Source organism: Mesoplodon mirus (assembly GCF_964341445.2).
Source record: "Mesoplodon mirus genome assembly, chromosome: 12".
Lineage (NCBI taxonomy): Eukaryota > Metazoa > Chordata > Mammalia > Artiodactyla > Ziphiidae > Mesoplodon > Mesoplodon mirus.
In genome coordinates, this window is record NC_138988.1 from 46,245,645 (window position 1) to 46,273,270 (window position 27,626).

At 44.0% G+C, this 27,626-nt stretch overlaps 2 pseudogenes across 2 annotated transcripts; both read right to left on the bottom strand.

The window, feature by feature from the left end:
* Positions 1-213: 213 nt before the first annotated feature.
* Positions 214-4,091, bottom strand: LOC309813206 (protein phosphatase 1D-like; annotated as a pseudogene). Its single transcript has one exon. The product of its transcript is annotated as a protein phosphatase 1D-like (transcript).
* Positions 4,092-14,657: 10,566 nt separating this feature from the next.
* On the bottom strand, positions 14,658-18,494 carry LOC309813680 (protein phosphatase 1D-like; annotated as a pseudogene). The gene has a single exon. The product of its transcript is annotated as a protein phosphatase 1D-like (transcript).
* Between the last annotated feature and the right edge of the window lie 9,132 nt (positions 18,495-27,626).

The following is a 27,626-nucleotide window of genomic DNA, read 5'->3' on the forward strand; positions in this document are numbered from 1 at the left end:
AAGATGGACAGGTCTTCTCTCTGACTATCCTATTCTGAAGAATGGGACAAAGAAGGAAAGTACACACAACATGGCCAGATCACAGGGCTTCTCGGTCAAAGAGAAAACTGATAAAGCCAGTACCTGGTGGGTTGGCCTCATCAAATGTGAGAGACACTCTGTAGGTTCCCCTCAATTCCTGAATTCTGGTCGATCTTTATTTTTTTTGCGGTACGCGGGCCTCTCACTGTTGTGGCCTCTCCCGTTGCGGAGCACAGGCTCCGGACACACAGGCTCAGCGGCCATGGTTCACGGGCCCAGCCGCTCTGCGGCATGTGGGATCTTCCCGGACCGGGGCACGAACCCGTGTCCCCTGCATCGGCAGGCGGACTCTCAACCACTGCGCCACCAGGGAAGCCCTCTGGTCAATCTTCGAATGGAAAAGTTGACTTGTATCAAACAGTCCTGGAGTTTACTGTCTGTGGGGAGGACCGCTCACATGGGCAATGAGCTCATATTGTCATTCACCAAAGAGTCACTTATTCTCTCTGTGGGAGGGTTATTCTTTTTTTTTTTTTTTTTTTAACAGTTCACTGATTTTGTTCGATGAACAAACATGTGCATATAATCAATGAAAACCATAGGATATATAAAATAATTTAAGAAATGTTGGGAATTAGCAGCACCATCTGTTATTGACATAGCAAGAAAAACTTCACATATTTTATGCAAACACTAGAAGAGGATATAACTACTTTTAAGACCCACTAATGCCACTGAATGTCCAGGATGATTGAGAAGGGCATCTTTTTAGGCAAACCTACCTCCTTCTACTTCAAAGATTTGGTGAGCAAATCTGATGATTAATGTTTAGAAAAAATGCTACTGAAAGAAATAAGAGATACTGCATAGTATTTTAATTAGGACAAGGAGACTAAAACCCAGCTGCTTTTGCATGGCTCAACACTTCTGCTTCTATGAAAAATTTAGTTCTGAATTATGAAATCAGAAATAAAGAATAATTTTTAAAAGACACTAGTTGTCTCTAAGAAACATTAAGTGGAACACAGGTCACTATGAAAATACATCACTTTTCCAGTTTGCTTCATAATTTACTTTAAAAAGTTGTGTAGCTTTCATCACACGTGACTTATACAAATGTCTTAATAAGCATTTTTAAAAGTTTAAATGTATTTCTAAAATCGAATAGATTCTTTTGATTTTTTTTTAAACCTTTAGCCCTGTTGTTACATTTACTGTGTATCAGTGTAAGAGACTGAGTTTGTGTGAAGGATACAAATTTACACACATTTTATAGCAACTTATACCCTAACATCTACAAAATTCACAGGTATAATACAAGCAAGTACAAGGCCAGGATAAAACTGTTGAATTCCAAAAAGTCAAACTGTATACTATTTTTATTTTGTCCCCTTAAAAAAAGTTCAGCTTCGGCACCAAATTCATAAAGCCCTCTTAGAAGTCTGGAAAAAAAAAATTCCAGATATATTTCAGCAAACACAAACAGTTTTTCTGTGCTGGTGAAGTAAAGGATTTCCCATTTTCTTCTGGCCCCTAAGTCTGCGTCACATGGTAAGTTTAACAGAGTTCTTTCGCCGTGAGTTTGTGGGGAGGCTTGCAGGCTGAGCACCGCTGCTTCAACTTAAACCATTTCGTCTATGCTTCTTCACAAGAGGGCCAGAGTTGGATTCTTCTAATGTCCTTTTGAAGTTTGTTGGAGGGGTTCTTTCAACTTCTTGAGCTTTCATTTGACCTGGGATCGACATCTCTACGTTTTTTTGGTCCATGATGGTGTTTGTTGAATTGGTAGGCACAAGGCCAACTGACAGGCTATTATTCAAAGAATCATGTATCCTTAAAGTCAGGGCTTTAGTGCAATTTTCTTCAAGTGGCTCTGGATCTTTTGAGGATATGACTGCAGCCTGGACATTCCCTCGAGCTATCTCAGCTGCGACTTCTAAATAATTCTCTGAGAAGGCATTACTACGAACAAGAGCAGGTATGTGGTCCTTAGAGTTCAGCCTTGGCCATGGGTCCTCCTCCAGTGACTTGACTGGTGGTGTAGAACATGGAGAAGGAGTCATCACGCAGGTTTCTTGACTATTATAGGAAGGGCTATCAGTCAGGTTCAGGTAGAGCTCGTCTCCATTGGTGAAATCTCCCTGAGTGCCCACTCCTGGAGAGATGCAGATTACTATGGCACTAGTATTATCCGCTCGAAGCCTACGCTGCCTCCAGCGGCCTAGAGCTCGATTCACAAGCATTTTGGCACAAGACTGTCCATGCTCACCCATCAGGTATTTTATCTCCTCTTGGTCCTGGCACATTGAGATGGCATCTTGAGGTGGAATCATATTCCAAAGACCATCACTCCCCAAGATAATATACTTGTGCTTCTGGGGATCAAGAGTGTGGACACTTGTGTCTGGTTCAGGTGACACCACAAACTCACCACTGAAGAAATCATAGCTCCAGAAATCACCAAGTGCTCTTGCTACTGCCAGAAATGGAATCTGGTCAATGACTGTGCTCCTTCTCACAGGTCCACTGTGAGTGAGCCGAGGTCGTTTCCAAACTACACGATTCACCCCAGACTTGTTCATCACGCTCCCCCCAAGTGCTTCAATTCGTTCTCTTTCCTTGGGAAGTTCTGGCTTATGGTCCTGTGTCACCTCCACCGCTCTGACAAAATCATCCTTTGGGTCATCCTGAATTCCAAGAACCACCCCTGAGTCACCCACATGAGCTACATACATCTTCAGGCCCCGTATGATGACCACACTGGCAGTTGTCCCTGACGTGCTGGGAAGACCTTTCATAGTCTTTGGCCATTCTGCCAGTTTCTTCCACATGGCGAGATGACAAGCGAGGAAGCCTTTGCGGATGGCAGCGCACACCTTCGCCGGCTCGGAAGAGGTGAAGCCCTTCTGCTTCTTGATGAAACCCCACAAGTGCTCCCGGGCAAACTGTGCCGCCTCCCGCCCGCCGTGCCCGTCGCACACGGCGAAAAAGGCCACTGAGGAACGACGGCGACAGCAGCAGCCGGGAGCCGGCGAGGCCCCGGCGTCCGGCGGCGCGTCGCAAGCCTCTCGGGCTGCCACCGCCGGGCCTTTCCCCGAGATTTCGCCGCCAGGAAAAGCCAGCGGTGACCGCTGCGGAGGCAACGGCTGAGAGAGAGACCGCCGCGGCGAGGGTTCTTCTTCAGCCGTGGGCTCGGGCTCCACCACGATCTGAGTAACGTCCTCCATGTGCTTCCTCCCGCCCTGGTCTGAGAAGACGCTCACTCCCAGGGAGTACAGCCCCGCCATGGCAGGCTGGCCGAGATCCCGCCGGTCCCACGCAGCCCGCCGAATGCGGCAGCGGGATGCACACTCTGCGCTCGCCGGCCAACTATTGTTTATCTTCGACTACGTCGAGAAGGGGGAGGGAGCGGTCCCGGGAGGGGGAGGGGCGCGCACGAGGTCGAGACTTGTCCGCCAGAGCTGGGCAGAAGCGCCAGGGGGAAAGGAGCCGACCAGCTGCGTCTTCGCAGTGCGCCTCCCGGGAGGGTTACTCTTCACACTCTGTTGAAGTCAGGCTTGGCCATGAGACTTGTTTTGGCCAATGCAAAGTGACCCTGACCCAGCCTCATGCACAGCATCCCGTTCCCTTTGAGTAGAACGCCTCCCCTTCCCGAGTTGCCTACTTAGAGAGCTGCTACTCATCCCAAACAGTCAGCTGGCTCAGAAGCCTTAGCCCACCTATTCAGGCAGGTGTCAAGCAGCCTGCTCATTCCTTTGTGGTAGCTCTGGTCATATTATTCACTTCCACACCTTCTCTCTCCCACCTGGAGATCCTTGTGGGCAGAGGATAATGTTCTAGTCATCTTTGTCACCCTGGCACCTTATATAGTTCATGGCACATAGGAGATACTTAATAAATCTTGGATCAAGTGAGTGAGTGAAATGATTTCTGCAATCAGTAGTTACAGCATATATTGGACAGTTCAAGCACGTCAACATTCATTTATTCGGCAGACATTTATTAAGCTCATTCTTTGTGCCAAGCATCGTGATAGGTGCCAAGATTACATTTGTGAATAAGTTAGTCCTGGCATCTGTCCTCATATTGCTTAGGAAACCTACAAGAAGGTAGACAGCCATATACAGTGGAAGGCAGGAGTCTGGCAAGAAATACAGTTTCATGAATCCCACCCACACTGAAAGATCAGAGAGCAGAATATAGGAGTGGGGTGGGGGACTTCCCTGGTGGTGCAGTGGTTAAGAATCCGCCTGCCGTTGCAGGGGACACAGGTTTGAGCCCTGGTCCAGGAAGATCCCACATGCTGCGGAGCAACTCAGTCCGTGTGCCACAACTACTGAGCCTGCGCTCTAGAGCCCACGAGCCACAACTACTGAGCCTCCGTGCCACGACTACTGAAGCCTGCACGCCTAGAGCCTGTGCTCCACAACAAGAGAGGCCACTGCAGTGAGAAGCCCGCGCACCGCAATGAAGAGTAGCCCCCGCTCGCTGCAACTAGAGAAAGCCCACGCGCAGAAACAAAGACCCAGCGCAGCCATAAATAAATTTATTTTTTTTTTAAAAAGGGCCTTCCCTGGTGGCGCAGTGGTTGAGAGTATGCCTGCCGATGCATGGGACACGGGTTCGTGCCCCGGTCTGGGAAGATCCCACATGCTGCGGAGTGGCTAGGCCCGTGAGCCATGGCCACTGAGCCTGCGCCTCCGGAGCCTGTGCTCCGCAACGGGAGAGGCCACAACAGTGAGAGGCCCGCGTACCGCAAAAAAAGGAGTGAGGTGGGGCTTGCTCAGGTTAAGTTCTGTACAATGCCTATGGCAAGAGGTTGTTGAATTAATGGCTGTTATGATTCCATACGGAATGTTGGCCATGCAAGGGTGCTATTTACTTCCTCAAATCCTCATTATTTAAAACATTTCTCTTATACTCCTGATTCTGGGACTAGCCTAGGTGGTCTCTGTCAAACCCCACCTGCCAGCCTTGAAGTTCAGCACACTTCCTCACTTTTATGCCTTCTGAGGGGATTGCTGTCTGTGACTGGGGAGAGCAATTCAGGATACACATTACTATGCGTTCTCGGAATTCATCCTCAGGTCTTAAATGGTGTGATCAGCTGGACAGTGTCTCCTGACCTTGAGAAGGAGCGATTGGCATTAGGAAGCACGCTGAGCTGATGCTGCCCTGCCCTTAGTCTCTAGACTGCTGCTTGGTTCCAGGAACGAGGTAAGAGAATCATCATAGCTTTTCTGAGGGCTCTGTGAGCAAGGCCTTGATGAGGCTGGAAGAGAAGATAGCTGTTGTTTGATGAGCACCCATTAGGTATTAAGTTCCTTCCATTCATTGTCTATGTAAAACTTTCTAATAAACTTCATGAGGTAGGCATTATACCCCCATTTTATAGATGAGGAAACTGAGGCTGGATGGGTACATTATTTGTCCAAGGTTATACAGCCCAAAGTGGTGAAATTCGGTTTTAAAACCAGGTCTGTCTCTCTCCGCAGCTCCAAATTCTCTTTCTTCATGTGATTTGCAAGATAGAGCCCCTGCCCTTGTAGCATTTGTAACTTGCTTAAGGAGACAAGATTCCTGAAAGTATGTTTAATAAAAAGAGGTGACAGCAACTCAAAGTTGATGAAAGAGAGCTACTTTTATTGACACGGGAACGGCCACAAGATATTGCTAAGTAAGGAAAAGCACGCTTGAGAATAGCAAGGTAGGCTCCAGTGGAGGCAAACAGTGAGGTGTATCGTGCCCCCTACCCAGATCAAGATAGCCCAGACGGCTTCCTCACGTCTTCTGCCAGTCAGCCTCCTCCCAAGGGTCAACCACTGTAATGATTTCTCTTACTATAGGTTAGTGTAGATGACAAAGAAAATAATTTAGTATCTGCTCTTTTATGTTTAGATGCTTTTACCACATTTTGTCTGTGAGGTTTATCCATGTTGTTACGTGTAGCAGAGGCTTTTTAAAATTGCTGAGTACTATTCCATTGACTGAATATACCACTGGTTGATGGATATTTGGGTGGCTTCAGATTTGGGGCTTTTGTAAATACTATGAACGTTCTTTTACATGCCTTTTGACTGACCTATTCATGTATATCTCTTGAATATCTATAGGTAGGTAGATACATTGATATAATTTTATATTAATTAATTATTAGATGAGTGGAATTGCTGCATCATACAGGTTAGGCATATGCTTGGCTTAGACAGATACTGCCAAAAGTTTTACAAAATAGTTGTAATGAAGTATCCTGCTTCCAGCAGTGTATGAGAGTCTCAGATACTCTGCAGCCTCCTCCTTCACAGTCTTTTCTAGTTCCCCGAACACGGATTGAACCCATGCCCTCTGCATTGGAAGCATGGAGTCTTAATCACTGGACCACCAGGGAAGCCCCTGGGTAGTCTTTTTAATATTAGCCATTCTGGTGTTAGTATAGATGTAACATGTTATGGTTTTAATTATATTTCCCTAATGAGTAATGATGTTGAGTACCTTGTTCATATCCTTATTGGCCATTTGGATATTCTTTTTGTGTAGGTAGTAGCGTTGGGGTGAGGGTTCTAACTGTGCCTGCAGGGGCTGGCATGGTTTGAACTTCCACTGGCACCAGGAGAGTGAGCCTGCAGGGTTTCTTACAAGCCTGTCCAGGTGTGGGGCAATAGGAGAAGAGGGGGAAAAGAGGCTTGAAAGCTGTTAGTGATCAAATATCAGTAATGAAGTTATACTCTTTATTACAGTGTTGCTCAGATCTGTGGTGATAAGATAATAAATCTGAAATAGCCAATACTTACGTTGTTGCCTACACTTGGAACACAAGATAAATAAGTATGAAAATGAGATACTGATTATCTTAACTCTCTGGTCTGGACCAGGGAACTAGACTTTAAATGTGGTATGTCCTGCTTGGCTGAGCTGTGACTGTTTTACAGGTGAGAACTAGTGGTAGAATTTCAGAAAAAAAAAATGCAGCCGTGACAGAAGCATGGAGCCTTGACTCCCCAAATAGTAATAAGCTTAAAGAATATGTCTTATGTAAATTATTTCTTCTCAATTCTCAGAGACTGTGGAATAGAGAGGGAAGGCATCATATTATATTTGCTTTTATAAGGAATATAAATGTTAATTAGCTTGCCCATAGTTACTGCTTTCTGGAGCAGTAATTTCAGACAAGGATTTTGAAATACAAAGTCAAAGTGTATTTAAACATTTTAATAATGATTTAATTATTTTAATGTTAAAGTACATGCTGACCATAAGGTGGTTTACAGCCTCATCCCTGGTCATGTGCCTTGAGTCTAAATTTTCTCTGACCTGCCATTAGAGACAAAGTTTAAGAATTACTGCATAAGGGATGCACCTCTTAATAAAACAAGGTCCTAATGTTCCAGAAACAAAAGGAGCCACCTGGAGGGCGCAAAGGGCAGTGAGACTGGCAGGCCCTAACTCACCCCTCTATAATTTGTTGTCTTTCCCTTAGAGTTACTGAATTTTCTCCTCTTTGACAGTGTGTCTGACCCTTAGTTTACTCAGATATGGTTCCTCTCTAGCCAAGGCAAGGACAAAAATCCATTTTACACTTTTCCCCAATTCCTTGAGTGGTGGAGCCTAGATTTTGAGGCTTACTTTTTCCATCTATAAAATGGAGACTATAACATCTACTTGTGGGGCTATTATAAATATTTTTTAAAAAATTAAATGCGCATGAAGAAACCTCGCACTATATACCTGATCATTGTGGATGCTCAGTAAGTGTAGCTAATTACTCATTGAATCCATCCATTCTGGAAGTTGATATAACTGATATAGACTCCGAGCTTCCTTTAGGCAAGGGTGACTAACCCCCTGGTTTGCTCACTACTGTCCCAGTTTTAGCACTGAAAGTTTAGCATCCCAGGAAACCCCTCCTCAGGACACAAAAAGTCCCAGTTTTTGGTGATGGATGCAGAAGTCTGGGGGAGAATATAGAACCCCACAAGGCTACCTGAAAAATAGGGGCTGAAATCAATACGATTTTTAGTGTCAGATGGATATGGCATAGATTATCTGCCTTCTGTAGTTGCTGTTGCTTATTTTTTTCCCTTACCATTGATGCAGGCAACCATGATTTATGGTTCACAAAACTGGAGCATTCATTGTAACGTCACTCCAAATGATGTGACTTAAATGTCCACCTTAAGTGTGTTGTAATCATGAGCACTAACAGTCTATTTTTCATTTTGCTTGTGGATTAACTATTGGACTTTGTATTGAGATAGTGCTAGTTTAATTTTTGACACTGAATATCATGACCATGTTTTCTAAGAGTTCAGATAATGAAAACAAGAATGATTATCCTACCAGTGCCAGTATGACACAGACATCACTGAAAAAGAAGGCTAAATGACTCATTTTTTTATTGAAATATAGTTGATTTACGATGTTGTGCCAGTCTCTGCTGTTCAGCAAAGTGACTCAGTTATACACATACATACATTCTCTTTTTTATATTCTTTCCCATTATGGTTTATCCCAGTAGATTGGATATAGTTCCCTATGCTATACAAGAGGACCTTGTTGTTTATCCATTCTAGATGTAATAGTTTGCATCTACTAACTCCCAGTCCACCCCTCTCCCTCTCCTCTTCCCCCTTGGCAACCACAAGTCTGTTCTCTATGTCTGTGAGTCTATTTCTATTTTGTAGATAGGTTCATTTGTGGCATATTTTAGATTCCACATATAAGTGATATCATATGGTGTTTGTCTTTCTCTTTCTTAGTATGATAATAACTAGTTGTATCCATGTTGCTGCAAATGGCATTCTTTCTTTCTTTTTTATGGCTGAGTAGTATTCCATTGTATATATGTACCACATCTTCTTTATCCATTCATCTGTTGATGGACATTTAGGTTGTTTCCATGTCTTGGCTATTGTGAATAGTGCTGCTATGAACATAGGGATGCATGTATCTCTTTGAATTAGAGTTTTGTCCAGGTACATGCCCAGGCGTGGGATTGCTGGATCAGATGGTAATTCCATTTTGAGTTTTCCGAGGAACCTCCATACTGTTTTTAATAGTGGCTGCACCAACTCACATTCCCACCAACAGTGTAGGAGGGTTCCCTTTTCTCCACGCCCTTTCCAGCATTTGTTATTTGTAGACTTTGTAATAATGAATGACTTGGAGCCTCTTTTCCTGTGTGCACTGGCCATCTGTATGTCTTCTCTGGAGAAATGTCGATTAATGTCTTCTGCCCCTTCTGCCCATTTTTCAGTTGGGTTGGGTTTTTTTGGGTTTTTTTTTTTTTTTGAGTTGTATGAGCTGTTTGTATATTTTAGAGATTAAGCTCTTGTCAGTTGCATCATTTGCAAATATTTTCTCCTATTCCATACGTTGTCATTTCATTGGTTTCCTTTGTTGTGCAAAAGCTTGTAAGTTTGATTAGGTCCTTTTTTTTGTGTGTGTGGTATGCGGGCTTCTCACTGTTGTGCCCTCTCCCGTTGTGGAGCACAGGCTCCGGACGCGCAGGCTCAACAGCCATGGCTCACGGGCCCAGCCGCTCTGCGGCATGTGGGATCTTCCCGGACCGGACACGAACCCGTGTCCCCTGCACCGGCAGGCGGACCCTCAACCACTGCACTACCTGGGAAGCCCAGGTCCCATTTTTTTTATGTTTGTTTTTATTTCTATTGCCTTGGGAGACTGACCTAAGAAAACATTGGTACGATTTATGTCAGAGAATGTTTTGCCTATACTCTCTTCTAGGAGTTTCATGGTGTTGTGTCTTATGTTTAAGTCTTTAAGCCAATTTGAGTTTATTTTTGTGCATGGTGTGAGGGTGTGTTCTAATGTCATTGATTTACATGCAGCTGTCCAACTTTCCCAGCACCACTTGCTGAAGAGACTTTTTCCCCTTTTATATTCTTGCCTCCTGTATCGAAGATTAATTGACCGTAGGTGTGTGGGTTTATTTCTGGGCTCTCTATTCTATTCCATTGCTAAATGACTTATTTTAATGACAGATTGAAGGACGTGTACATCTGGATTAGGGCAGTGAATAACCCAACAGAGCATACTGCACACTGTGGAGAAAAGTTCTGGACACTGGAAGTCCAAGATCAAGGTGCCAGCAGGGTTGGTGACTGGTGAGGCCTCTCTCCATGGGTTGCAGACGGCTGCTCAAATGACCTCTTCTTTGTGAGCATGTGGAGAGAAAGAGAAACCAAGCTCTCTGGAGTCTTTTCTTATAAAGACACTAATCCTAATGGACCAGGGCCCCACCTATGACCTCATTTAATCTTAATTACTTCCTTAGAGGCTCCATCTCCAAATACAGCCACACTGGGGGGTTAGGGCTTCAACATATGAATTTTGGGGTTGGGGGCACATTCAGTTTGTAACAATGTCCTTCTTTAATTTGGAAATATATTAATGAGAGTGGAGAAAAGTATTATAGCAAAACAATTTATATGCTCTTTCTCCAAAGCTGTTTGATGATCTTTGAAGAGGCCACAAAGTCTGAAAAAGGATGAACTGAGTACACCTGAGTCATTAGATGTTATGGATAGGTTGCAACAAAAACTCATACAAGCAAAAAATGACTTGATATTTGGAAGTAAGACTGCTTTAGAACTCCAAAAAAGTGTCACCAGAAAAGGGTAGCCAGTTTAAACAGGACTTTCTCAATTAATTAAAAAAAATTTTTTTTAATTGAAGTATAGTTGATTTACAATGTTTCAGGTGTACATCAAAGTGGTTCGTATACATATATGTAGATAGATATATAGATATATATATACTTGTATTCTTTTTCAGATTCTCTTCCATTATAGGTTATTACAAGATATTGAACATAGCTCCCTGTGCTATACAGTAGGTCCTTCTAGATGGTTATCTATTTTATATATAGTAGTGTGTATCCATTAATCCCAATTTATTTATTAAAACTGTAACTGATTTAGAATTTAATTTTACAACTTCAGATTATCTCTGTGCTTTAAACTATTTTCCCTGAGAAAGAGAGGTTTAACTTATGATGACATCCAACATGCTTCAGAGTGTTTAAAAATGATGGATATTTCAGACATAGATAGCCCATCTGATGAATTTACAGATGCAAAGTAACTGACTGACAAACAGCTGCTCTACCAAAACAAACCTGTAGATACAAAGTAGATGGACATTTTTGGAGAGCTGGAAACTAATTCCTATAAGTTTATAAGCCTGCTGTTGCAGGTTCATAAGATAAACCTAGTAAGTAGAATCCTGTTTCCCATGGTCAAATGCCTTTGTTGAGAGGATATTTAGCTTGATGTTATCACACTGGACTGATGCTAGGAATCAATGAAACATACACTTGATAAGAGCACAGCTACAGGTCAAAGTAAAGTTTATCTTTGACAGGAGAGTAAAAATATCCTACTATAGTATGGGATACAAGGAAGCATATTGTTATTTTTTATTTTTTTAATTTTTTTGCGGTACACGGGCCTCTCACTGTTGTGGCCTCTCCCGTTGCGGAGCACAGGCTCCGGACACGCAGGCTCAGCGGCCATGGCTCACGGGCCCAGCCACTCCGCGGCATGTGGGATCTTCCCAGACCGGGGCACGAACCCGTGTCCCCTGCATCGGCAGGCGGACTCTCAACCACTGCGCCACCAGGGAAGCCCTTGTGTCTTTTTGAAATAGGATTTTCTGTGGATATACTCCCAGGAGTGGGGTTGCTGGATCATTTAGTAGCTCTAGTTTTAGTTTTTTAAGGAACCTCCATACTGTTCTTCACAGTGGCTCTTAACCAATTTCCATTCTCGCCAACAGCGAGGAGGGTTCCCTTTTTTCCACACCCTCTCCAACATTTATTGTTTGTAGACATTTTGATGATGGCCATTCTGACTGGTGCGATGTGATAGCTCGTTGTCATTTTCATTTGCGTTTCTCTGATAATTAGCCACGTTGAGCATCTTTTCATGTGCTTTTATTTTTTTTCCCTTAAACAGTGTGAGTAAAAGTTATCTCTTGAAATGGGCTTCTGGAAAGTCTTCCCATTTTTGAATTCTTCTTCGATGACCTACCCCAGCACGTTACTTGAGGGCAGGTATCACCTAACGCCCCTCAGGCCTTGTGAACATTAAGTGCCCAGCAGCAGCGGGTTTATAGCTGTTGTTACAGGAAGCGGCCACACGGCGGCAGGATTTCTTCATGCTCCAGTGTGGTGACTCAGGCAACCAGAGCCTTAGGGAAAGTTGTGTTCCTGGCTTGTAAAAGAGAGGGGAGTGTGCCAGCACAAGGACTCAAGGGCTTGTGCCTCATTCTTTTTTCCCCCTTACCCTGGCAGATGCCAATCCCTGCATAACCACTCTGCTGAGGGTGCTGTCGTCCGTACATGGGGCTACTCTAAGGAAGGAGGCTGGAGGTGGGGACCTTACCACTAGGGGACCTGGTGACCAGGTCCCTTGTTAACGCTCTTTGAGCCCAGAGGGTCCACCATCTTTGGGGTGCAGTAGGCTTGGCTTAGGTGTAGGAGGGCCTGCCTGGATCTGGTGATCGTAGTCCCATCTAGAGGGGACGGGGCACTCTGAGTCCGGGCAGGGCTCCTTTGTTGGCACGTCCTCCCCGCTGGCTCCCTCAGCACCAGCGTACTCCAGCCATGGGACCCAAGGCTGCTCAGGCTCCAGGGATGTGACACCAGCCCAGGTCACTAGGCCTGAGGGTAACAGAGTAGGCATTTCTTTCCTTACTTTTTTTTGTGTTGTTTTTCATTTAACTTTTACTTTAACTTGGAGTAGACTTGATTTACAATGTTGTTTTTGTTTTAGGTGTACAGCAACTTGATGCAGTCATAGATATCCATATGTCTATTGTTTTTCAAATTCTTTCCCCATTTAGGTTATTACAGAGTGCTGAGTAGAGTTCCCTGTTCTGTATAGTAGGTCCCTGTTGATGATCTATTTTATATGTGTGTGTGTGTGTGTGTGTGTGTGTGTGTGTGTGTTAATGCCAACCTCCTAATTTATCCCCTCTGCCCACCTTTCCCCTTTGGTAAACATAAATGTCTTTTTGAAGTCTGCCAGCCTGTTTCTGTTTTGTCAAGTTGTCATTTGTATCAATTTTTACATTCCACCTATAAGTGTTATCCTATGATATTTGTCTTTGTCTGACTGTGTTCACTTAGTTTGATCACCTCTACATCCATCCATTTTGTTGCAGATGGCATTATTTCATTTTTTTAATGGCTGCATCATATTTCATATATATGTACACCACATCTTCTTGAGCACCTAACATGAGCCAAGTATTATTGTGTGGAGTTTATATTCTTTATCTCAATGGTATAATAGCTCTCTGTAGTAAGGGGTTATTATTGTCACAATTTTTTCCCCATAAACAAATAAATAAATAAGTTTATTTATTTATTTAGTTAGCCTGTGTTGGGTCTTCGTTCCTGCACGTGGGCTTTCTCTAGCTGCGGCGAGTGGGGCCTACTCCTCGTTGCGGTGCACAGGCTTCTCATTGCGGTGGCTTCTCTTGCTGCGGAGCACAGGCTCTAGGTGCGCAGGCTTCAGTAGTTGTGGCTCGAGGGCTCAGTAGTTGTGGCTCACGGGCTCTAGAGCTCAGACTCAGTAGTCGTGTCGCACAGGCTTAGTTGCTCTGGAGCATGTGGGATCTTGCCGTGTCCCCTGCATTGGCAGGCGGATTCTTAACCACTGCGCCACCAGGGAAGTCCTAGTGTCAGAATTTTACACATGAATACGTGGGGGTATACTGAGAGGTTTGAATTCAAATTCAGTGAGTATGTCTCCACGTGTGACCATGGTTGCACCACTTTCGTTTTTCATCTACCCCTATTGCTGTTTTGTGCCCCACTCTAGGTTCTTGAGGTAGGTATCCCAGGCTTCTCTCTCTTCACTACTCCTGGCCCTGCCGCTGAAAGACCTCCCGTGACCTGGCTCCATACACGGAGCCTGGAAGGGCCAGTCGCAGCCTCTGTCTTCCCTTCCATACTCAGAGCTGAAGATCTTACTCAGAGGCCTTACTGGTGAGGAGTCAGACACTTACAGAAAATAATAGGAACAAAAGACAGAAAAGTTGGGGAAAGCAACTTTAGAATTTATCAGAGCCTGGCGATGGGGAAGAAGGCTAGAGAACCATGCTGGCTGGCAATCGATGTTACCTAAACGAGTGTGTATGTGAAGATCTGATCGTTTATGTAGCAGAGCCAACTGTTGAGATAGGCATGTATGACAAGAAGCTGATAGCTGCTTGGACTTGCTAAAAATTGAATTAATTTTAAGCAATACAGTGTTTAGTGAGGAGAAGTGGCTATGCCTCAGTATATTTCCAATGCCAAGAATATGCTGGTACCTAATTAGGCACCTGAGTCTTGTGCCACCCTGTGATAGAATCTGCACTGCATGCCATCCATGCCAGGAGAACCAACCACCAGTCCAGCAACTGGAATGGATGAGAAGCCCTCAAATGGACACTATAAGGTGGAGGGTTATTGAGATAATACCTGAAACAATGTCCTGAGAGCACCGCGTTGCTGGATTTGACTTTAATAAAGCTTTTGCTCCAGGCATATTGATACCTCAGAAAAGCCTGTGTAATTATAACAAAATTAGAAGTTTATTTTTTCTTTACTGAGTGTTGTAGTACAATGGGAACTGACACAGCAAAATTTGTTAACATTGCTAGAAAGTGGGTTACGTCCTTCTAAATTCCACTGCATCTACCAACTTGTAGGCAATAGGGATATGGTATGACCAATTCAAATTTTATATTTTAAAATGCCACTCAGAAATGTTTAACTTAATATGATGATTTGAGCACAGACATCCAACTCTCTAATTCCCCATCCTTGTGACTGATCTTGTCCTGAAAAGAATACAAAAGAGAAGAGAACAAATAACAATACTACCTTTTGCCTCAATTCTTAAGGACTTTTCTTCATTCTTAAAGACTTGTGTAGATGGATGTGAATTGATCGTGAGGGATGACTCAAAGCCTTTTCTGAGAAAGTTTCTGTTTCTTAGGCAGCAAGTAGAGGAGATTTGAGCAAGGTTTTATTAATGTCCCTGAGTTTGGAGGAGCTAGGAGGGCATACTGAGTGACTGTTGAGGGACCAGATGAGAATGTCAGTATTTGTTGCAATAGCTCAGTAGTAATAGAAGCTCTATTAAACAAAGCCAAAGATGGACAGGTCTTCTCTCTGACTATCCTATTCTGAAGAATGGGACAAAGAAGGAAAGTACACACAACATGGCCAGATCACAGGGCTTCTCGGTCAAAGAGAAAACTGATAAAGCCAGTACCTGGTGGGTTGGCCTCATCAAATGTGAGAGACACTCTGTAGGTTCCCCTCAATTCCTGAATTCTGGTCGATCTTTATTTTTTTTGCGGTACGCGGGCCTCTCACTGTCGTGGCCTCTCCCGTTGCGGAGCACAGGCTCCGGACGCACAGGCTCAGCGGCCATGGTTCACGGGCCCAGCCGCTCTGCGGCATGTGGGATCTTCCCGGACCGGGGCACGAACCCGTGTCCCCTGCATCGGCAGGCGGACTCTCAACCACTGCGCCACCAGGGAAGCCCTCTGGTCAATCTTCGAATGGAAAAGTTGACTTGTATCAAACAGTCCTGGAGTTTACTGTCTGTGGGGAGGACCGCTCACATGGGCAATGAGCTCATATTGTCATTCACCAAAGAGTCACTTATTCTCTCTGTGGGAGGGTTATTCTTTTTTTTTTTTTTTTTTAACAGTTCACTGATTTTGTTCGATGAACAAACATGTCCATATAATCAATGAAAACCATAGGATATATAAAATAATTTAAGAAATGTTGGGAATTAGCAGCACCATCTGTTATTGACATAGCAAGAAAAACTTCACATATTTTATGCAAACACTAGAAGAGGATATAACTACTTTTAAGACCCACTAATGCCACTGAATGTCCAGGATGATTGAGAAGGGCATCTTTTTAGGCAAACCTACCTCCTTCTACTTCAAAGATTTGGTGAGCAAATCTGATGATTAATGTTTAGAAAAAATGCTACTGAAAGAAATAAGAGATACTGCATAGTATTTTAATTAGGACAAGGAGACTAAAACCCAGCTGCTTTTGCATGGCTCAACACTTCTGCTTCTATGAAAAATTTAGTTCTGAATTATGAAATCAGAAATAAAGAATAATTTTTAAAAGACACTAGTTGTCTCTAAGAAACATTAAGTGGAACACAGGTCACTATGAAAATACATCACTTTTCCAGTTTGCTTCATAATTTACTTTAAAAAGTTGTGTAGCTTTCATCACACGTGACTTATACAAATGTCTTAATAAGCATTTTTAAAAGTTTAAATGTATTTCTAAAATCGAATAGATTCTTTTGATCTTTTTTTAAACCTTTAGCCCTGTTGTTACATTTACTGTGTATCAGTGTAAGAGACTGAGTTTGTGTGAAGGATACAAATTTACACACATTTTATAGCAACTTATACCCTAACATCTACAAAATTCACAGGTATAATACAAGCAAGTACAAGGCCAGGATAAAACTGTTGAATTCCAAAAAGTCAAACTGTATACTATTTTTATTTTGTCCCCTTAAAAAAAGTTCAGCTTCGGCACCAAATTCATAAAGCCCTCTTAGAAGTCTGGAAAAAAAAATTCCAGATATATTTCAGCAAACACAAACAGTTTTTCTGTGCTGGTGAAGTAAAGGATTTCCCATTTTCTTCTGGCCCCTAAGTCTGCGTCACATGGTAAGTTTAACAGAGTTCTTTCGCCGTGAGTTTGTGGGGAGGCTTGCAGGCTGAGCACCGCTGCTTCAACTTAAACCATTTCGTCTATGCTTCTTCACAAGAGGGCCAGAGTTGGATTCTTCTAATGTCCTTTTGAAGTTTGTTGGAGGGGTTCTTTCAACTTCTTGAGCTTTCATTTGACCTGGGATCGACATCTCTAAGTTTTTTTGGTCCATGATGGTGTTTGTTGAATTGGTAGGCACAAGGCCAACTGACAGGCTATTATTCAAAGAATCATGTATCCTTAAAGTCAGGGCTTTAGTGCAATTTTCTTCAAGTGGCTCTGGATCTTTTGAGGATATGACTGCAGCCTGGACATTCCCTCGAGCTATCTCAGCTGCGACTTCTAAATAATTCTCTGAGAAGGCATTACTACGAACAAGAGCAGGTATGTGGTCCTTAGAGTTCAGCCTTGGCCATGGGTCCTCCTCCAGTGACTTGACTGGTGGTGTAGAACATGGAGAAGGAGTCATCACGCAGGTTTCTTGACTATTATAGGAAGGGCTATCAGTCAGGTTCAGGTAGAGCTCGTCTCCATTGGTGAAATCTCCCTGAGTGCCCACTCCTGGAGAGATGCAGATTACTATGGCACTAGTATTATCCGCTCGAAGCCTACGCTGCCTCCAGCGGCCTAGAGCTCGATTCACAAGCATTTTGGCACAAGACTGTCCATGCTCACCCATCAGGTGTTTTATCTCCTCTTGGTCCTGGCACATTGAGATGGCATCTTGAGGTGGAATCATATTCCAAAGACCATCACTCCCCAAGATAATATACTTGTGCTTCTGGGGATCAAGAGTGTGGACACTTGTGTCTGGTTCAGGTGACACCACAAACTCACCACTGAAGAAATCATAGCTCCAGAAATCACCAAGTGCTCTTGCTACTGCCAGAAATGGAATCTGGTCAATGACTGTGCTCCTTCTCACAGGTCCACTGTGAGTGAGCCGAGGTCGTTTCCAAACTACACGATTCACCCCAGACTTGTTCATCACGCTCCCCCCAAGTGCTTCAATTCGTTCTCTTTCCTTGGGAAGTTCTGGCTTATGGTCCTGTGTCACCTCCACCGCTCTGACAAAATCATCCTTTGGGTCATCCTGAATTCCAAGAACCACCCCTGAGTCACCCACATGAGCTACATACATCTTCAGGCCCCGTATGATGACCACACTGGCAGTTGTCCCTGACGTGCTGGGAAGACCTTTCATAGTCTTTGGCCATTCTGCCAGTTTCTTCCACATGGCGAGATGACAAGCGAGGAAGCCTTTGCGGATGGCAGCGCACACCTTCGCCGGCTCGGAAGAGGTGAAGCCCTTCTGCTTCTTGATGAAACCCCACAAGTGCTCCCGGGCAAACTGTGCCGCCTCCCGCCCGCCGTGCCCGTCGCACACGGCGAAAAAGGCCACTGAGGAACGACGGCGACAGCAGCAGCCGGGAGCCGGCGAGGCCCCGGCGTCCGGCGGCGCGTCGCAAGCCTCTCGGGCTGCCACCGCCGGGCCTTTCCCCGAGATTTCGCCACCAGGAAAAGCCAGCGGTGACCGCTGCGGAGGCAACGGCTGAGAGAGAGACCGCCGCGGCGAGGGTTCTTCTTCAGCCGTGGGCTCGGGCTCCACCACGATCTGAGTAACGTCCTCCATGTACTTCCTCCCGCCCTGGTCTGAGAAGACGCTCACTCCCAGGGAGTACAGCCCCGCCATGGCAGGCTGGCCGAGATCCCGCCGGTCCCACGCAGCCCGCCGAATGCGGCAGCGGGATGCACACTCTGCGCTCGCCGGCCAACTATTGTTTATCTTCGACTACGTCGAGAAGGGGGAGGGAGCGGTCCCGGGAGGGGGAGGGGCGCGCACGAGGTCGAGACTTGTCTGCCAGAGCTGGGCAGAAGCGCCAGGGGGAAAGGAGCCGACCAGCTGCGTCTTCGCAGTGCGCCTCCCGGGAGGGTTATTCTTCACACTCTGTTGAAGTCAGGCTTGGCCATGAGACTTGTTTTGGCCAATGCAAAGTGACCCTGACCCAGCCTCATGCACAGCATCCCGTTCCCTTTGAGTAGAACGCCTCCCCTTCCCGAGTTGCCTACTTAGAGAGCTGCTACTCATCCCAAACAGTCAGCTGGCTCAGAAGCCTTAGCCCACCTATTCAGGCAGGTGTCAAGCAGCCTGCTCATTCCTTTGTGGTAGCTCTGGTCATATTATTCACTTCCACACCTTCTCTCTCCCACCTGGAGATCCTTGTGGGCAGAGGATAATGTTCTAGTCATCTTTGTCACCCTGGCACCTTATATAGTTCATGGCACATAGGAGATACTTAATAAATCTTGGATCAAGTGAGTGAGTGAAATGATTTCTGCAATCAGTAGTTACAGCATATATTGGACAGTTCAAGCACGTCAACATTCATTTATTCGGCAGACATTTATTAAGCTCATTCTTTGTGCCAAGCATCGTGATAGGTGCCAAGATTACATTTGTGAATAAGTCCTGGCATCTGTCCTCGTATTGCTTAGGAAACCTACAAGAAGGTAGACAGCCATATACAGTGGAAGGCAGGAGTCTGGCAAGAAATACAGTTTCATGAATCCCACCCACACTGAAAGATCAGAGAGCAGAATATAGGAGTGGGGTGGGGGACTTCCCTGGTGGTGCAGTGGTTAAGAATCCACCTGCCGTTGCAGGGGACACAGGTTCGAGCCCTGGTCCAGGAAGATCCCACATGCTGCGGAGCAACTCAGTCCGTGTGCCACAACTACTGAGCCTGCGCTCTAGAGCCCTCAAGCCACAACTACTGAGCCCACGAGCCACAACTACTGAGCCTGCGTGCCACGACTACTGAAGCCTGCACGCCTAGAGCCTGTGCTCCACAACAAGAGAGGCCACTGCAGTGAGAAGCCCGCGCACCGCAATGAAGAGTAGCCCCCGCTCGCTGCAACTAGAGAAAGCCCACGCGCAGAAACAAAGACCCAGCGCGGCCATAAATAAATTTATTTTTATTTTTTAAAAAGGGCCTTCCCTGGTGGCGCAGTGGTTGAGAGTCCGCCTGCCGATGCAGGGGACACGGGTTCGTGCCCCGGTATGGGAAGATCCCACATGCCGCGGAGTGGCTAGGCCCGTGAGCCATGGCCACTGAGCCTGCGCGTCCGGAGCCTGTGCTCAGCAACGGGAGAGGCCACAACAGTGAGAGGCCCGCGTACCGCAAAAAACAAAAAAAAAAAACAAAAAAAAAAGGAGTGAGGTGGGGCTTGCTCAGGTTAAGATCTGTACAATGCCTATGGCAAGAGGTTGTTGAATTAATGCCTGTTATGAAGCTAGGAGGCCCTAGAGGCACAGTGGGCTCAGAGCCACAGATCTTGGTGAGGAACAGATTATGGGAACAACTGTACTCATTTTCCTGAATGTGTCTTAGTTCTCTCTCCACCCTTGTGAAGCCAGGACATGATACAGCAGTTAGGAAAAACCCCAGGCTGAATCAAAGCACAGAACAGCTTCCATATGGAATGTTGGCCACGCAGGGGTGCTATTTACTTCTTCAAATCCTCATTATTTAACACATTTCTCTTATACTCCTGATTCTGGGACTAGCCTAGGTGGTCTCTGTCAAACCCCACCTGCCAGCCTTGAAGTTCAGCACACTTCCTCATTTTTATGCCTTCTGAGGGGATTGCTGTCTGTGACTGGGGAGAGCAATTCAGGATACACATTACTATGCGTTCTCGGAATTCATCCTCAGGTCTTAAATGGTGTGATCAGCTGGACAGTGTCTCCTGACCTTGAGAAGGAGCGATTGGCATTAGGAAGCACGCTGAGCTGATGCTGCCCTGCACTTAGTCTCTAGACTGCTGCTTGGTTCCAGGAACGAGGTAAGAGAATCATCATAGCTTTTCTGAGGGCTCTGTGAGCAAGGCCTTGATGAGGCTGGAAGAGAAGACAGCTGTCGTTTGATGAGCACCCATTAGGTATTAAGTTCCTTCCATTCATTGTCTATGTAAAACTTTCTAATAAACTTCATGAGGTAGGCATTATACCCCCATTTTATAGATGAGGAAACTGAGGCTGGATGGGTACATTATTTGTCCAAGGTTATACAGCCCAAAGTGGTGAAATTCGGTTTTAAAACCAGGTCTGTCTCTCTCCGCAGCTCCAAATTCTCTTTCTTCATGTGATTTGCAAGATAGAGCCCCTGCCCTTGTAGCATTTGTAACTTGCTTAAGGAGACAAGATTCCTGAAAGTATGTTTAATAAAAAGAGGTGACAGCAACTCAAAGTTGATGAAAGAGAGCTACTTTTATTGACACGGGAACGGCCACAAGATATTGCTAAGTAAGGAAAAGCACGCTTGAGAATAGCAAGGTAGGCTCCAGTGGAGGCAAACAGTGAGGTGTATCGTGCCCCCTACCCAGATCAAGATAGCCCAGACGGCTTCCTCACGTCTTCTGCCAGTCAGCCTCCTCCCAAGGGTCAACCACTGTAATGATTTCTCTTACTATAGGTTAGTGTAGATGACAAAGAAAATAATTTAGTATCTGCTCTTTTATGTTTAGATGCTTTTACCACATTTTGTCTGTGAGGTTTATCCATGTTGTTACGTGTAGCAGAGGCTTTTTAAAATTGCTGAGTACTATTCCATCGACTGAATATACCACTGGTTGATGGATATTTGGGTGGCTTCAGATTTGGGGCTTTTGTAAATACTATGAACGTTCTTTTACATGCCTTTTGACTGACCTATTCATGTATATCTCTTGAATATCTATAGGTAGATAGATACATTGATATAATTTTATATTAATTAATTATTATATGAGTGGAATTGCTACATCATACAGGTTAGGCATATGCTTGGCTTAGACAGATACTGCCAAAAGTTTTACAAAATAGTTGTAATGAAGTATCCTGCTTCCAGCAGTGTATGAGAGTCTTAGATACTCTGCAACCTCCTCCTTCATAGTCTTTTCTAGTTCCCCGAACATGGATTGAACCCATGCCCTCTGCATCGGCAGGCGGACTCTCAACCACTGGACCACCAGGGAAGCCCCTGGGTAGTCTTTTTAATATTAGCCATTCTGGTGTTAGTATAGATGTAACATGTTATGGTTTTAATTATATTTCCCTAATGACTAATGATGTTGAGTACCTTGTTCATATCCTTATTGGCCATTTGGATATTCTTTTTGTGTAGGTAGTAGCGTTGGGGTGAGGGTTCTAACTGTGCCTGCAGGGGCTGGCATGGTTTGAACTTCCACTGGCACCAGGAGAGGGAGCCCGCAGGGTTTCTTACAGGCCTGTCCAGGTGTGGGGCAATAGGAGAAGAGGGGGAAAAGAGGCTTGAAAGCTGTTAGTGATCAAATATCAGTAATGAAGTTATACTCTTTATTACAGTGTTGCTCAGATCTGTGGTGATAAGATAATAAATCTGAAATAGCCAATACTTACCTTGTTGCCTACACTTGGAACACAAGATAAATAAGTTTGAAAATGAGATACTGATTATCTTAACTCTCTGGTCTGGACCAGGGAACTAGCCTTTAAATGTGGTATGTCCTGCTTGGCTGAGCTGTGACTGTTTTACAGGTGAGAACTAGTGGTAGAATTTCAGAAAAAAAAAATGCAGCCGTGACAGAAGCATGGAGCCTTGACTCCCCAAATAGTAATAAGCTTAAAGAATATGTCTTATGTAAATTATTTCTTCTCAATTCTCAGAGACTGTGGAATAGAGAGGGAAGGCATCATATTATATTTGCTTTTATAAGGAATATAAATGTTAATTAGCTTGCCCATAGTTACTGCTTTCTGGAGCAGTAATTTCAGACAAGGATTTTGAAATACAAAGTCAAAGTGTATTTAAACATTTTAATAATGATTTAATTATTTTAATGTTAAAGTACATGCTGACCATAAGGTGGTTTACAGCCTCATCCCTGGTCATGTGCCTTGAGTCTAAATTTTCTCTGACCTGCCATTAGAGACAAAGTTTAAGAATTACTGCATAAGGGATGCACCTCTTAATAAAACAAGGTCCTAATGTTCCAGAAACAAAAGGAGCCACCTGGAGGGCGCAAAGGGCAGTGGGACTGGCAGGCCCTAACTCACCCCTCTATAATTTGTTGTCTTTCTCTTAGAGTTACTGAATTTTCTCCTCTTTGACAGTGTGTCTGACCCTTAGTTTACTCAGATATGGTTCCTCTCTAGCCAAGGCAAGGACAAAAATCCATTTTACACTTTTCCCCAATTCCATGAGTGGTGCAGCCTAGATTTTGAGGCTTACTTTTTCCATCTATAAAATGGAGACTATAACATCTACTTGTGGGGCCATTATAAATATTTTTAAAGAAATTAAATGCGCATGAAGAAACCTTGCACTATATACCTGATCATTGTGGATGCTCAGTAAGTGTAGCTAATTACTCATTGAATCCATCCATTCTGGAAATTGATATAACTGATATAGACTCCGAGCTTCCTTTAGGCAAGGGTGACTAACCCCCTGGTTTGCTCACTACTGTCCCAGTTTTAGCACTGAAAGTTTAGCATCCCAGGAAACCCCTCCTCAGGACACAAAAAGTCCCAGTTTTGGGTGATGGATGCAGAAGTCTGGGGGAGAATATAGAACCCCACAAGGCTACCTGAAAAATAGGGGCTGAAATCAATACGATTTTTAGTGTCAGATGGATATGGCATAGATTATCTGCCTTCTGTAGTTGCTGTTGCTTATTTTTTTCCCTTACCATTGATGCAGGCAACCATGATTTATGGTTCACAAAACTGGAGCATTCATTGTAACGTCACTCCAAATGATGTGACTTAAATGTCCACCTTAAGTGTGTTGTAATCATGAGCACTAACAGTCTATTTTTCATTTTGCTTGTGGATTAACTATTGGACTTTGTATTGAGATAGTGCTAGTTTAATTTTTGACACTGAATATCATGACCATGTTTTCTAAGAGTTCAGATAATGAAAACAAGAATGATTATCCTACCAGTGCCAGTATGACACAGACATCACTGAAAAAGAAGGCTAAATGACTCATTTTTTTATTGAAATATAGTTGATTTACGATGTTGTGCCAGTCTCTGCTGTTCAGCAAAGTGACTCAGTTATACACATACATACATTCTCTTTTTTATATTCTTTCCCATTATGGTTTATCCCAGTAGATTGGATATAGTTCCCTATGCTATACAAGAGGACCTTGTTGTTTATCCATTCTAGATGTAATAGTTTGCATCTACTAACTCCCAGTCCATCCCTCTCCCTCTCCTCTTCCCCCTTGGCAACCACAAGTCTGTTCTCTATGTCTGTGAGTCTATTTCTATTTTGTAGATAGGTTCATTTGTGGCATATTTTAGATTCCACATATAAGTGATATCATATGGTGTTTGTCTTTCTGTTTCTTAGTATGATAATAACTAGTTGTATCCATGTTGCTGCAAATGGCATTCTTTCTTTTTTATGGCTGAGTAGTATTCCATTGTATATATGTACCACATCTTCTTTATCCATTCATCTGTTGATGGACATTTAGGTTGTTTCCATGTCTTGGCTATTGTGAATAGTGCTGCTATGAACATAGGGATGCATGTATCTCTTTGAATTAGAGTTTTGTCCAGGTACATGCCCAGGCGTGGGATTGCTGGATCAGATGGTAATTCCATTTTGAGTTTTCCGAGGAACCCCCCTACTGTTTTTCATAGTGGCTGCACCAACTCACATTCCCACCAACAGTGTAGGAGGGTTCCCTTTTCTCCACGCCCTTTCCAGCATTTGTTATTTGTAGACTTTGTAATACTGAGTGACGTGGAGCCTCTTTTCCTGTGTGCACTGGCCATCTGTATGTCTTCTCTGGAGAAATGTCGATTAATGTCTTCTGCCCCTTCTGCCCATTTTTCGGTTGGGTTGGGTTTTTTTGGGTTTTTTTTTTTTGAGTTGTATGAGCTGTTTGTATATTTTAGAGATTAAGCTCTTGTCAGTTGCATCATTTGCAAATATTTTCTCCTATTCCATATGTTGTCATTTCATTGGTTTCCTTTGTTGTGCAAAAGCTTGTAAGTTTGATTAGGTTCTTTTTTTGTGTGTGGGTGTGGTATGCGGGCTTCTCACTGTTGTGCCCTCTCCCGTTGTGGAGCCCAGGCTTCGGACGTGCAGGCTCAGCAGCCATGGCTCACGGGCCCAGCCGCTCTGCGGCATGTGGGATCTTCCCGGACCGGACACGAACCCGTGTCCCCTGCATCGGCAGGCGGACCCTCAGCCACTGCACCACCAGGGAAGCCCAGGTCCCATTTTTTTTATGTTTGTTTTTATTTCTATTGCCTTGGGAGACTGACCTAAGAAAACATTGGTACGATTTATGTCAGAGAATGTTTTGCCTATACTCTCTTCTAGGAGTTTCATGGTGTTGTGTCTTATGTTTAAGTCTTTAAGCCAATTTGAGTTTATTTTTGTGCATGGTGTGAGGGTGTGTTCTAATGTCATTGATTTACATGCAGCTGTCCAACTTTCCCAGCACCACTTGCTGAAGAGACTTTTTCCCCTTTTATATTCTTGCCTCCTGTATCGAAGATTAATTGACCGTAGGTGTGTGGGTTTATTTCTGGGCTCTCTATTCTATTCCATTGCTAAATGACTTATTTTAATGACAGATTGAAGGACGTGTACATCTGGATTAGGGCAGTGAATAACCCAACAGAGCATACTGCACACTGTGGAGAAAAGTTCTGGACACTGGAAGTCCAAGATCAAGGTGCCAGCAGGGTTGGTGACTGGTGAGGCCTCTCTCCATGGGTTGCAGACGGCTGCTCAAATGACCTCTTCTTTGTGAGCATGTGGAGAGAAAGAGAAACCAAGCTCTCTGGAGTCTTTTCTTATAAAGACACTAATCCTAATGGACCAGGGCCCCACCTATGACCTCATTTAATCTTAATTACTTCCTTAGAGGCTCCATCTCCAAATACAGCCACACTGGGGGGTTAGGGCTTCAACATATGAATTTTGGGGTTGGGGGCACATTCAGTTTGTAACAATGTCCTTCTTTAATTTGGAAATATATTAATGAGAGTGGAGAAAAGTATTATAGCAAAACAATTTATATGCTCTTTCTCCAAAGCTGTTTGATGATCTTTGAAGAGGCCACAAAGTCTGAAAAAGGATGAACTGAGTACACCTGAGTCATTAGATGTTATGGATAGGTTGCAACAAAAACTCATACAAGCAAAAAATGACTTGATATTTGGAAGTAAGACTGCTTTAGAACTCCGAAAAAGTGTCACCAGAAAAGGGTAGCCAGTTTAAACAGGACTTTCTCAATTAATTAAAAAAATTTTTTTTTAAATTGAAGTATAGTTGATTTACAATGTTTCAGGTGTACATCAAAGTGGTTCGTATACATATAGATAGATTGATAGATAGATACTTGTATTCTTTTTCAGATTCTCTTCCATTATAGGTTATTACAAGATATTGAACGTAGCTCCCTGTGCTATACAGTAGGTCCCTCTAGATGGTTATCTATTTTATGTATAGTAGTGTGTATCCATTAATCCCAACTTATTTATTAAAACTGTAACTGATTTAGAATTTAATTTTACAACTTCAGATTATCTCTGTGCTTTAAACTATTTTCCCTGAGAAAGAGAGGTTTAACTTATGATGACATCCAACATGCTTCAGAGTGTTTAAAAATGATGGACATTTCAGACATAGATAGCCCATCTGATGAATTTACAGATGCAAAGTAACTGACTGACAAACAGCTGCTCTACCAAAACAAACCTGTAGATACAAAGTAGATGGACATTTTTGGAGAGCTGGAAACTAATTCCTATAAGTTTATAAGCCTGCTGTTGCAGGTTCATAAGATAAACCTAGTAAGTAGAATCCTGTTTCCCATGGTCAAATGCCTTTGTTGAGAGGATATTTAGCTTGATGTTATCACACTGGACTGATGCTAGGAATCAATGAAACATACACTTGATAAGAGCACAGCTACAGGTCAAAGTAAAGTTTATCTTTGACAGGAGAGTAAAAATATCCTACTATAGTATGGGATACAAGGAAGCATATTGTTATTTTTTATTTTTTTAATTTTTTTGCGGTACGCGGGCCTCTCACTGTTGTGGCCTCTCCCGTTGCGGAGCACAGGCTCCGGACACGCAGGCTCAGCGGCCATGGCTCACGGGCCCAGCCACTCCGCGGCATGTGGGATCTTCCCAGACCGGGGCACGAACCCGTGTCCCCTGCATCGGCAGGCGGACTCTCAACCACTGCGCCACCAGGGAAGCCCCATGTGTCTTTTTGAAATAGGATTTTCTGTGGATATACTCCCAGGAGTGGGGTTGCCGGATCATTTGGTAGCTCTAGTTTTAGTTTTTTAAGGAACCTCCATACTGTTCTTCACAGTGGCTCTTAACCAATTTCCATTCTCGCCAACAGCGAGGAGGGTTCCCTTTTTTCCACACCCTCTCCAACATTTACTGTTTGTAGACATTTTGATGATGGCCATTCTGACTGGTGCGATGTGATAGCTCGTTGTCATTTTCGTTTGCGTTTCTCTGATAATTAGCCACGTTGAGCATCTTTTCATGTGCTTTTATTTTTTTTCCCTTAAACAGTGTGAGTAAAAGTTATCTCTTGAAATGGGCTTCTGGAAAGTCTTCCCATTTTTGAGTTCTTCTTCGATGACCTACCCCAGCACGTTACTTGAGGGCAGGTATCACCTAACGCCCCTCAGGCCTTGTGAACATTAAGTGCCCAGCAGCAGCGGGTTTATAGCTGTTGTTACAGGAAGCGGCCACACGGCGGCAGGATTTCTTCATGCTCCAGTGTGGTGACTCAGGCAACCAG